Below are 10,330 nucleotides of genomic sequence, written 5' to 3' on the forward strand. Positions count from 1 at the left end.
TGATCCTCTACGGTCCAGGGGACTCTCAAGAGTCTTCTCCAACACCACAGTTCAAAAGCATCAATTCTTCGGCAGTCAGCTTTCTTTATAGTCCAACTCTCACATCCATACATGACTCCTGGAAAAACCATAGCTTTGACTAGACAGACTTTTGTTGGCCACCAAAGGTTAAACATTTACCAGGACAAAAATGCCTATGAATTAAATTTAATGTTAACTACCAACAACACATTAATATGAATAAGTCTTTTTAAATATGAGTAAAAAACAAATCCCAAAAGATTAGATACAAGATGATAGTCTTTTAATAAAGTTAGCAGTCATTTAAAAACACTTTTGAAAAAAAAACATATACTGATGTCTATTCACATTTAAAAAACTTTTTTTCTTGACTTGTAAGAGCCCTTTATATATTCAAGATGCTAGACTCTTAGCAGATTTGCAAACATTTTCTCCCATCCTGAGTTGTCTTTTCACGTCCTCCATGCCTCGATATTTTGGCTTGTGCTCTGAATCTTAACTAGGGATCTCCCTGGAAGGAGATTTTTTTCAAGTTTCTTGGCTCAGGGAAGCCAAGGGTCTCGGTGGGGAGGAAATGGTTAACCACGTAGTCTGAGGGAAGCAGTAGTTTTCAGGTGAATTGTAATTAATTAAACAAAAGTTCTGAATTCAATCAGGAGCCAATTTTGAATTTGCAGAGATTCAATTAGCTGTGATTACAGCTGGAGACTGGAAAGGCTGTGCCCTCAGGGCCTTCTGTCTCCTGCACTTAGGGTCCAACGGCAGGGTCTGGGGTGCCTGGTGTGGGCAAGGGGCCTTTGCCAACAGCTCAGGTTGTGCCGAGGCAGAAGCAGCAGGAGCCCCAGGCCACAGCAATACTGCTGCAGGCTGTATTTCAACCCTGAAAAGCACCACTTTCCTTTTTTTTCCAGTCTGAGTTAAGTCTCTGAATGATCTGTGGCCAAGGTTTTTCCTCAGATTTGCCAAAGGAACTCTTTGCTAAGCACAATCAATCAATTTCCCTTTGGCAGGTTGTGTTTTTTAACACCTACCAGCTTCTCCTGGGCGAGTGGGAGTTTCAGGAGGGCTTCCTTTTAATGGATTATCTTGAAAACACTAGAAAGTGCAGGGCAGAGCTGGAGGGGAGTGGAATCCTGGACGGGAGGTACTAGAGGGTCTTTTTGTGTCTATGCTTCTGTTTTATTTTGTTTTGTTTTAATTAACTAATTTTTGTGTGTGCTGGGTCTTTCTTGCTGTGAGCGGGCATTCTCTAGCGTGGTGCACGGACTTTTCATTGGTGTGGCTTCTCTTGTTGCCAAGCCCAGGCTCTAGGCACATGGACTTCAGTAGCTGTGGTTTGCAGGCTCTTGGGCATGGGATCAGTAGTTGTGGCCTATGGGCTTAGTTGCTCCACGGCATGAGGAATCTTCCTGAACCAGGGATGGAACCTGCCTCCCCTGCACTGGCAGGCAGATTCTTATTGACTGTACAACTAAGGAAGTCCCTCCAAGCTTCTTTTTTAAAAGCATGCCTTGAGTACCATGCATCATGGCATGTCATAGAGTAGGTACATATATATTGAACAAATGAATGATTCCTTAGATGGTGATTATCACAGTCTCCATTTTATATATGAGGAAGCTGAGGCTCAGAAATCTTATAACCACATGGATGCTAAGCAGAGGAGCTAGGACTGTTTGACTTTAGATCTTGAGATTTTTCCATAAAAACCTTCCTTGTGTAGCAAGGTGCGCTTGTGAGGGTCATGTGGGAATCATGTTTGAAGCACATAACTGCTTACCCTCCCTTGACAGTCCAGTCTATGCTCAAGCAAGTATAAATAAGGCAAGTTTGATCTTTCTCAGTCAGCTTGGAATATCTTCTCTTTATTTCTTACCTTCTACCCAACAGCCCTTCTCACTTTGTTTCTCTCCTCCTTCTCACTTTGCTTCTCTCCTCCGTTTATCCAAGCAGAGCTTTTAAAAGTGGCACAAACATTGCCTCCTCCAGGAAGTCTTCCCAGACTGATCCCCCTAATCTCCCCTGTCCCCTAGCTGCCTGTCAGTCCTGCTGTGACTGTTGCAGGGCTATGATATAAGCATATGGTCTCTGTCATAGTACTCCTATACACACCCAAATATGAATGTTCATAGCAGTGTTATTCATAAGTGCGAACAACCCAAGTATCCATCAACTGATGAATGGATAAAGGAAATCCAGCATATCCATAAAATGAAATATTCTTCGACCATACAAAGAAATGAAGTAGATTCACATGGGGGGATATTGCATTTCATCCCTACTGTGAGAGCCCCAAGAGCAGAGCCTGAGACTTTTTTGTCTGTTTCCCTTCTATTCCCAGGTCTGCTGTCCATGAAGTCTGGGGGAGAAGAGCCAATCACTAGGGAAATCCCTCCTACTTGGCGATCTGTAAGGTCTACCACAGTATAGTTGGTACAGTAACAGCAAGAGTCCTCCTCAAACAGAACTTAGGTCCTCAGGTTTAGCGATCGTGTCCACAAAATGCCTCAGGAAACGGAAGTCCTGGCGCAGCTTGTGTGGGACTCCTCACCATAAAGTCTAGCCGAGGGTCAAAGAGACATGCTTACCTGCTCTTCATTCTCTCTCCTCGTTCTCTTCCCTCTTTCACCTCCCAGTCAATATCGCTTTCAGACAGAGCTCCTGAGAACCTGTGGCCCTCTGGGAACAGTGTGCATATGGAGGGGACACGGGAGGGGGCGTGTGACGACCTGAGTTCTGTTTCCCACTCTGTCAGCTCTCAGTGTGTGTCCTTTGGCAGGAACTTCAGTCTCATCTGCAAAATACTCGAACATAAGATCCTTCAGTGTCTGTCTTACAGGACTTAACGGGATGCGAGGACCTAGCATGTGATTAGCATGTTCTCACCTATTTGAATGGTATCTAAAACCTGCCTTACCTACCTTACAGGGTTGTATTGAATATCTAATGAGGTCATGCCAATGAGACCTTGAGAACTCAAAAACCTTGCAAAGATGAGGCTTTACAGTTGTCTTGGATGGAAGAAATCATCCCTGACCTGGTCAATGAATAGTCAAAAACTGGCCTAGTTTTGCATACTCCAGTAGGTATTCATAGCAGCTTTATATGTCTTTTATATCTCAATTTCTGTATTCACCAAAAATTAAAAACAACCCAATGGTCATCAATAGGTGAGTGGATAAACAAAATATGGTATATCCATACAATTGTGGTGTTGGATGCTACTCAATAATTAGAGAAACATTACTGATTCTGAATACATACTCAAGAATTTCATTCATATGAAATTATAGAAAAAGGAAACTATCCTGTAGTGACATAGAACACAGCAGTGGTTGCCTGGTGGAGGCAGAAGATGGAGGTAGAAGAAGGAAGAATTACAAAGGGGCATGGAGAAAGTTTTAGGGAGCTGCACCCTAATAAGTAGGGTATGAGTAGCCCTCATAATCAACAAAAGAGTCTGAAATATAGCACTTGGGTGCAACCTCAAAAATGACAGAATGATCTCGGTTCATTTCCAAGGCAAGTCATTCAACATCAGAGTAATCCAAGCCTTGCCCCAATCCAATAATCCAATCCAATCCAAGCTGAAGTTGATCAGTTCTATGAAGACCTAGAAGATCTCCTAAAACTAACACCTAAAAAAGATGTTTTATTCATCATCAGGGATTGGAATTCAAAAGTAGGAAGTCAAGATATACCTGGAGTAACAGGCAAGTTCAGCCTTGGAGAACAAAATGAAGGGCAAAGGCTAACTGAATTCTGCCAAAAGAATGCACTAGTCATAGCAAAGACCCTTTTTCAATAACACAAGAGACAACTTTACACATGGACATCATCAAATGGTCAATACTGAAATCAAATTGATTATATTCTTCATAGCCATAGATGGAGAAGCTGTATACAGTCAGCAAAAATAAGACCTGGAGCTGACTGTGGCTCAGATCATCAGCTTCTCATAGCAAGATTCAGGCTTAAACTAAAGAAAACTGGGAAAAACACTACGCCAGTCAGGTATGAAGTCAATCAAATTCCATATGAATTCATAATAGACGTAATGAATAGATTCAAGGGAGTCACTTCAGTTCAGTCACTTAGTCATGTCTGACTCTTTGCAAACCCATGGACTGCAGCATGCCAGTCCATCACCAACTCCTGGAGCTTACTCAAACTCATGTTCATCGAGTCGGTGATGCCATCCCAACCATCTCATCCTCTGTCATCCCTTTCTCCTCCTGCCTTCAATCTTTCCCAGCATCAGGGTATTTTTCAATGAGTCAGTTCTTCACATCTGGTAGCCCAAATATTGGAGTTTCAGCTTCAACATCAGTCCTTCCAATGAATATTCAGGACTGATTTCCATTATGATGGACTGTTTGATCTCCTTGCAGTCCAAGGGACTCTCAAGAGTCTTCTCTAACACCACAATTCAAAGCATCAATTCTTTGATGCTAAGCTTTCTTTATAGTCCAGCTCTCACATCCATAAATGACTACTGGAAAAACCATAGCTTTGACTAGATGGACCTTTGTCAGCAAAGTAATGTCTCTGCTTTTTAATATGCTGTCTAGGTTTGTCATAACTTTTCTTCCAAGGAGCAAGTGTCTTTTAATTTCATGGCTGCAATCACCATCTGCAGTGATTTTGGAGCCCAAGAAAATAAAGTCTGTCACTGTTTCCACTGTTTCTCCATCTATTTGCATGGAATGATGGAACCGGATGCCATGATCTTAGTTCTTTGAATGTTGAGTTTTAAGCCAACTTTTTCACTCTCCTCTTTCACTTTCATCAAGAGGCTTTTTAGTTCCTCTTCACTTTCTGCCATAAGGGTGGTGTCATCTGCATATCTGAGGTTATTGATATTTCTCCTGGAAATCTAGATTCCAGTTTGTGCTTCATCCAGACCAGCATTTTGCATGATGTACTCTGCATATAAGTTAAATAAGCAGGGTGATGATATACAGCCTTGACATACTCCTTTCCCAATTTGTAACCAGTCTGTTGTTCCATGTCCAGTTCTAACTGTTGTCTTGACTTGCATATAGATTTCTCAGGAGAAAGGTAAGGTGGTCTGATATTCCCATCTCTTGAAGAATTTTCCACAGTTTGTTGTGATCTACACAGTCAAAGACTTTGGCGTAATCAATAAAGCACAAGTAGATGTTTTTCTGAAATTCTCTTGCTTTTTCTATGATCCAGCAGATGTTGGCAATTTGATCTCTGGTTCCTCTGCCTTTTCTAAATCCAGTTAGTTAACAGTGTGCCTGAAGAACTATGGAAGCAGTGAACAAAACCATCCCAAAGAAAAAGACAAGCAAGAAGGCAAAGTGGTTATCTGAGGAGGCTTTACAAATAGTGGAAGAATGAAAAGAAGTGAAAAGCAAGGGAGAGAGGGAAAGGTATTTCCAATTAAAGCAGAATTTCTAAGAATAGCTAGAAGAGACAAGAAGGCTTTCTTCAATGAACTGTGCTTAATAATAGAAGAAAACAACAAAAGGGGAAAGATTAGAGATCTCTTCAGAAGAAATGGAAATATCAAGGGAGCATTTCATCCAAACATGGGCACAATAAAGGATAAAAATGGTAGAGATTGGGTAGACACTGAAGATATCAGGTTGAGATGGAAAGAATATATGGAAGAACTGTATAAAACAGATCTTGATGAACCAGATTACTACAATGATGTGGTTAGTCACCTGGAGTGTGAAGTCAAGTGGGCCTTAAGCAGCACTGCTATTAATAAAGGTAGTGGATGTGATGAAATTCCAGCAGAACTATTCAAATCCCTAAAGGATGATGCCATCGAGGTTTTGCATTCATTAAAATCTGGAAGACCCAGCAGTGGCCACAGGACTGGAAATGGTCAATCCTCATCCCAGTTCCCAAGAAGTGTAGTACCAAAGAATGTGCTAACCATTGGACAGTTTTGCTCATCTCCCATGCTAGCTGGATGGCATCACCGACTTGATGGACATGAGTTTGAGTAAGCTCCAGGGGTGATGCACAGGGAAGTCTGGTGTGCTATAGTACATGGGATCACAAAGAGTCAGACAAGACTGAGTGACTGAACTTAACTGAACTGAACCCATGTTAGTAAGGCCATGCTTAAAATCTTGCATGCTAGGCTTCAGCATTATGTGAACCAAGAACTTCCAAATGTCCAAACTGGGTTTAGAAAAAAATGAGGATCTAGAGATCAAAATGCCAACATTCACTGGATTATAGAGAAACCAAGGGAATCACAGAAAAACATCTTTCTCTGCTTCATCAACTACACTGAAACCTTTGACTGTGTGGATCATAACAAACGGTGGAAAGCTCTTAGAGGGATGGGAATACCAGACTGTTTTGCCTGTCTCCTAAGGAACCTGTATGCGGGTCAAGAAGCAACAGTTAGAGCTCTGTATAGAACAACTGATTGGTTCCAGATCAAGAAAGGAGTACGACAGGGCTGTGTGCTGTCACCCTGGGGTTTAACCTATACACTAAGCATATCATGAGAAATGCCAGGCAGGCTGGAATCAAGATAGGCGGGAGAAACATCAACAAGCGCAGATATGCAGGTGACACCACTCTAATGGCAGAAAGTGAAGAGGAACGAAAGAACCTCTTGATGAGGGTGAAGGAGGAGAGTAGAAAAGCTGGCTTAAGACTAAATATGAAAAAAACTAAGATCATGGCATCTGGTCCCATTGCTACTGCTGCTAAGTCACGTCAGTCGTGTTCGACTCTGTGCGACCCCATAGACTGCAGCCCAACAGGCTCCTTTGTCCCTGGGATTCTCCAGGCAAGAATACTGGAGTGGGCTGCCATTTCCTTCTCCAAAGCATGAAAGTGAAAAGTGAAAAGTGAAAGTGAAGTCGCTCAGTCATGTCTGACTCTTAGCGACCCCGTGGACTGTAGCCTACCAGGCTCTCCTCCGTCCATGGGATTCTCCAGGAAAGAGTACTGGAGTGGGTTGCCATTGCCTTCTCTGATCCAGTCCCCTTGAGTGAGTGAGTGAGTGAGTGAGTGAGTGAAGTCGCTCAGTCGTGTCCGACTCTTTGCGACCCCATGGACTGTAGCCTACCAGGCTCCTCAGTCCATGGGATTTTCCAGGCAAGAACACTGGAGTGGGTTGCCATTTCCTTCTCCCCAGTTCCCTTACTACATGGCAAATAGAAGGGGAAAAGGTGGAAGTAGTGACAGATTTCCTTTTCTTGTGCTACAAAATCACTGCTGATGGTGACTCTAGCCATGAAATCATAAGATGATTGTTTCTTGGCTGGAAAGTGATGATAAACCTAGACAGTGCTTTGAAAAGCAGAGACATTACTCTGCCAACAAAGGTCCATTTAGTCAAGGCTATGGTCTTTATGGACCATGAAGAAGGCAGAATGACAAAGAACTGATGCCTTCAGACTGTGGTGCCGGAGAAGACTCCTGAAAGTCCCTTGGACAGCAAGATCAAACCAGTCAATCTTAGGGAGATCAACCCTGAATATTCACTGGAAGGACTGATGCTGAAGCTGAAGCTCCAGTACTTTGGTCATCTGATGTGAACAGATGACTCACTGTAAAAGTCTCTGATATTGGGAAAGCTTGAGGGCAGAAGGAGAAGAGGGCATCAGGGGGTGAGATGGCTGGATGGCATCAGGGATCCAATGAACATGAACTTGGCCAAACTCCAGGAGATGGTGAGGGACAGGGAGGCCTGGTGTGCTGCAATCCATGGGGTTGCAAACAGTTGGACATGACTGGGTGACTAAACAACAACCCTAATCCCAGAGATAGAAAAGAGGTGGAGAAAGGTGACTGAGCAATGAGGAGGGTCTAGTGTCAGAACAGAGTCTGAGATGGGAGGGATTTGATCTTGGGTCTGGAGGGCACCCTTTGCCTCTCACTGAAGGGGCAGCAGAGGAAATGCTATTTTATGCTGTGACTCAGAACAAGTGGATCTTGTCACGGTGATTTTTGCGCAGGCTGAAGATATAGTCAAAGTCCCAGAATCTTAAACCTGAGTGGGCCTTCTGGACATAATTAGAGGTCAGATGAATTGGTCATGGGAGGTGAAGTAGCTGAAGGGACATTGTTCTGAGTCGGCTGGTGGGAGAAAGACCTCACTTATTCAACAAAAATTATCAGATCTGGATACCAGAACTTGCTCTGACCTTAACTTGCTGTGTGAGTTTGATTAAGTGACTTAGACCCTAGTTTCCTTCTATGCAAACTGAGGATGTTAACTGCGTAATGTTTAAGGGGCTTTCAACTCTAAGAGTCTGTGGTAGAGAGAGATATTCAGAGGGACCAGGGTGGCTGATTAAGGATGTAGGTGATGTCAGAAATAGTTTAGAGAATATCTTTCATGAGAGTAGCTTCTCCAGACAATAACCAATGGGGTGATCTCCAGATCATTTTTCCCATATGATCTTGAAATCATTTGAGATAGACCAGGGTCTCATCCAGTATAGTCCTTTATAGGCCTGTTTAGTGGAAATAGACCAGGGTCTCATCCAGTATAGTCCTTTATAGGCCTGTTTAGTGGTACAGATTGGAAAGCAAAATGGAAGGTTACTAGTGGAATAAATAAACTTTGGAACAAGACAAATCTGTGTTTGAATCCAAGCTCTGAAATTTCCTCATAGTGTATCTTTGGGTAAGTTACATAGTATTTCTGTTTTCAGATTCCTCACCAGTAAAACTGGGGAAATATAGATGCCTCTCAGAGTTGATGCAAGAAAGAAACCAGATAATACATATAAGGCAGTCAGAACATTTTCTGGTAAGTTATAAATCCTCATATCTGGTTATTTCTCCTCCTCCTCTGTCTTCTTCTTCTCCTTATTACTTCACAGCAGGTATGGTGAGAAGAGGAGACAGTCCAGCTCAGCTGGGACAGGCTGTGAGATGCTCCTTCTCCAGCTTGGCCAGTCTCCCTGGACGTTGTAGGTTTCTATCAAACTAGAATCCAGAGCCTGTCAAATAGCAAGATGGTTATTTGGCTAATTAATGGTCTATAAAAGAGCTGAGAGGCAGAGATAGGCATTCCAGAAGAGGAGAACTTTCCAACTAATCCAAGTAAATCCATGGAGCAATTGAAGTGTAATTATAATTTTTACTGCAATATTTATGGAGATCTTTTGTTCTTCAGTAGAGTTACATTTAAGTTCAAGTGACTTAAACAGTTGGGGGAATAGGAAATGTTCCAACTAATTAAATGATACAACTAATTCTAATTATGCAATTGACATCCACTAGGCTACAGAAGACATAGCTGAGGAAAAATCCAACCGTCAACAATGCTGATGCCGTTTCTGATCTGATTTCCTTAATAGATCTGGACTATTTGTAAAAAGAAAGCGAATAGCAATAATAATAAGTGATCTGAGTGAAAACTAGCCCTGAAAAATGTTGAAAACTGTTGCCATTGTACACCCTAGAAGTTTTATTTGTGCCTCTGGAAAACAGAATTTCATTGCTAAGATACTACAGGGAAAAATTAACACTTGACCTCTCTCAATGTTGAATGGCTTTGTAGCCCTGGTATGTCTCTGATGTTGGCTTGGAGAGTGGTGGTTGTGTTGCTGGGGAAGTAATCTCTGAGAATAGCAGACCCACTGACCTGGAGCTCCTAAGAAACTCAGAACATGAAAGACTCTGGTGACAGCAGAACCAGCCAGGGGTTCCTGATCTCAGCATAGAATTTTGCTACAGATTGAAAGACCAAAGAAGACACAACCAGCTGCATTCTACTGCCTAAAGTGCAAAAAAAAAATATTTTGCTGTAACGCAGGCATCAAGTCCCCAAGCCAAAGGACAACACTGCACCAAGACTGGAATCATAAACTGAGGGAAACTGAGACCGCTGGAGGTCTAGCCTCTTCTACCCCACCAGCCTATCACCCTTTGTGTCCTCCTGGCTCCTAGGCTGTCCTGGTGATCTTGACAGGGCAGCAGTGAGTGTTGGCCTGAAGCAAGATCTTAATTCCCTGCCTGGGAATTGAACCTGGGTGGCTTGGATAAGAACCAGGAATCCTAGCCCCCAGACTAGTAAATCTAGAGGGTAGAAACTGTTTTTCCCTGGATCTTTGCCCCCAGTGAAAAATGCATTTGTTATGGAGGTAGAACCTGTGAAGGCAGGTATAAACTTTATTATTAGAGACATAGCATAACAAGTGGGAGATTGCATAGAGAAGCAGTTTGTTTAGTTCAGACAGAAGCAAGGCAGAGACACACGCACAGAGAGAAAGGGTGTGGGCATCCCTCCTAGTGAGGGGGAGCGCAATACAGGGACTGTTAGGACATTTATACTGGTCAGTTCTCCTTGGCC

At 42.8% G+C, this 10,330-nt stretch overlaps 1 long non-coding RNA gene across 1 annotated transcript; it reads left to right on the plus strand.

The window, feature by feature from the left end:
• The first annotated feature begins 8,461 nt into the window (after positions 1-8,461).
• On the plus strand, positions 8,462-9,398 carry LOC139037030 (uncharacterized). Its single transcript, XR_011489812.1, has 2 exons — positions 8,462-8,782; positions 9,259-9,398. It is a non-coding gene; the product is annotated as an uncharacterized lncRNA (long non-coding RNA).
• The last annotated feature ends 932 nt before the right edge of the window (positions 9,399-10,330 follow it).

The sequence above is a fragment of the Odocoileus virginianus genome, chromosome 10 (genome assembly GCF_023699985.2).
Source record: "Odocoileus virginianus isolate 20LAN1187 ecotype Illinois chromosome 10, Ovbor_1.2, whole genome shotgun sequence".
In the NCBI taxonomy this organism is placed as follows: Eukaryota; Metazoa; Chordata; class Mammalia; order Artiodactyla; family Cervidae; genus Odocoileus; species Odocoileus virginianus.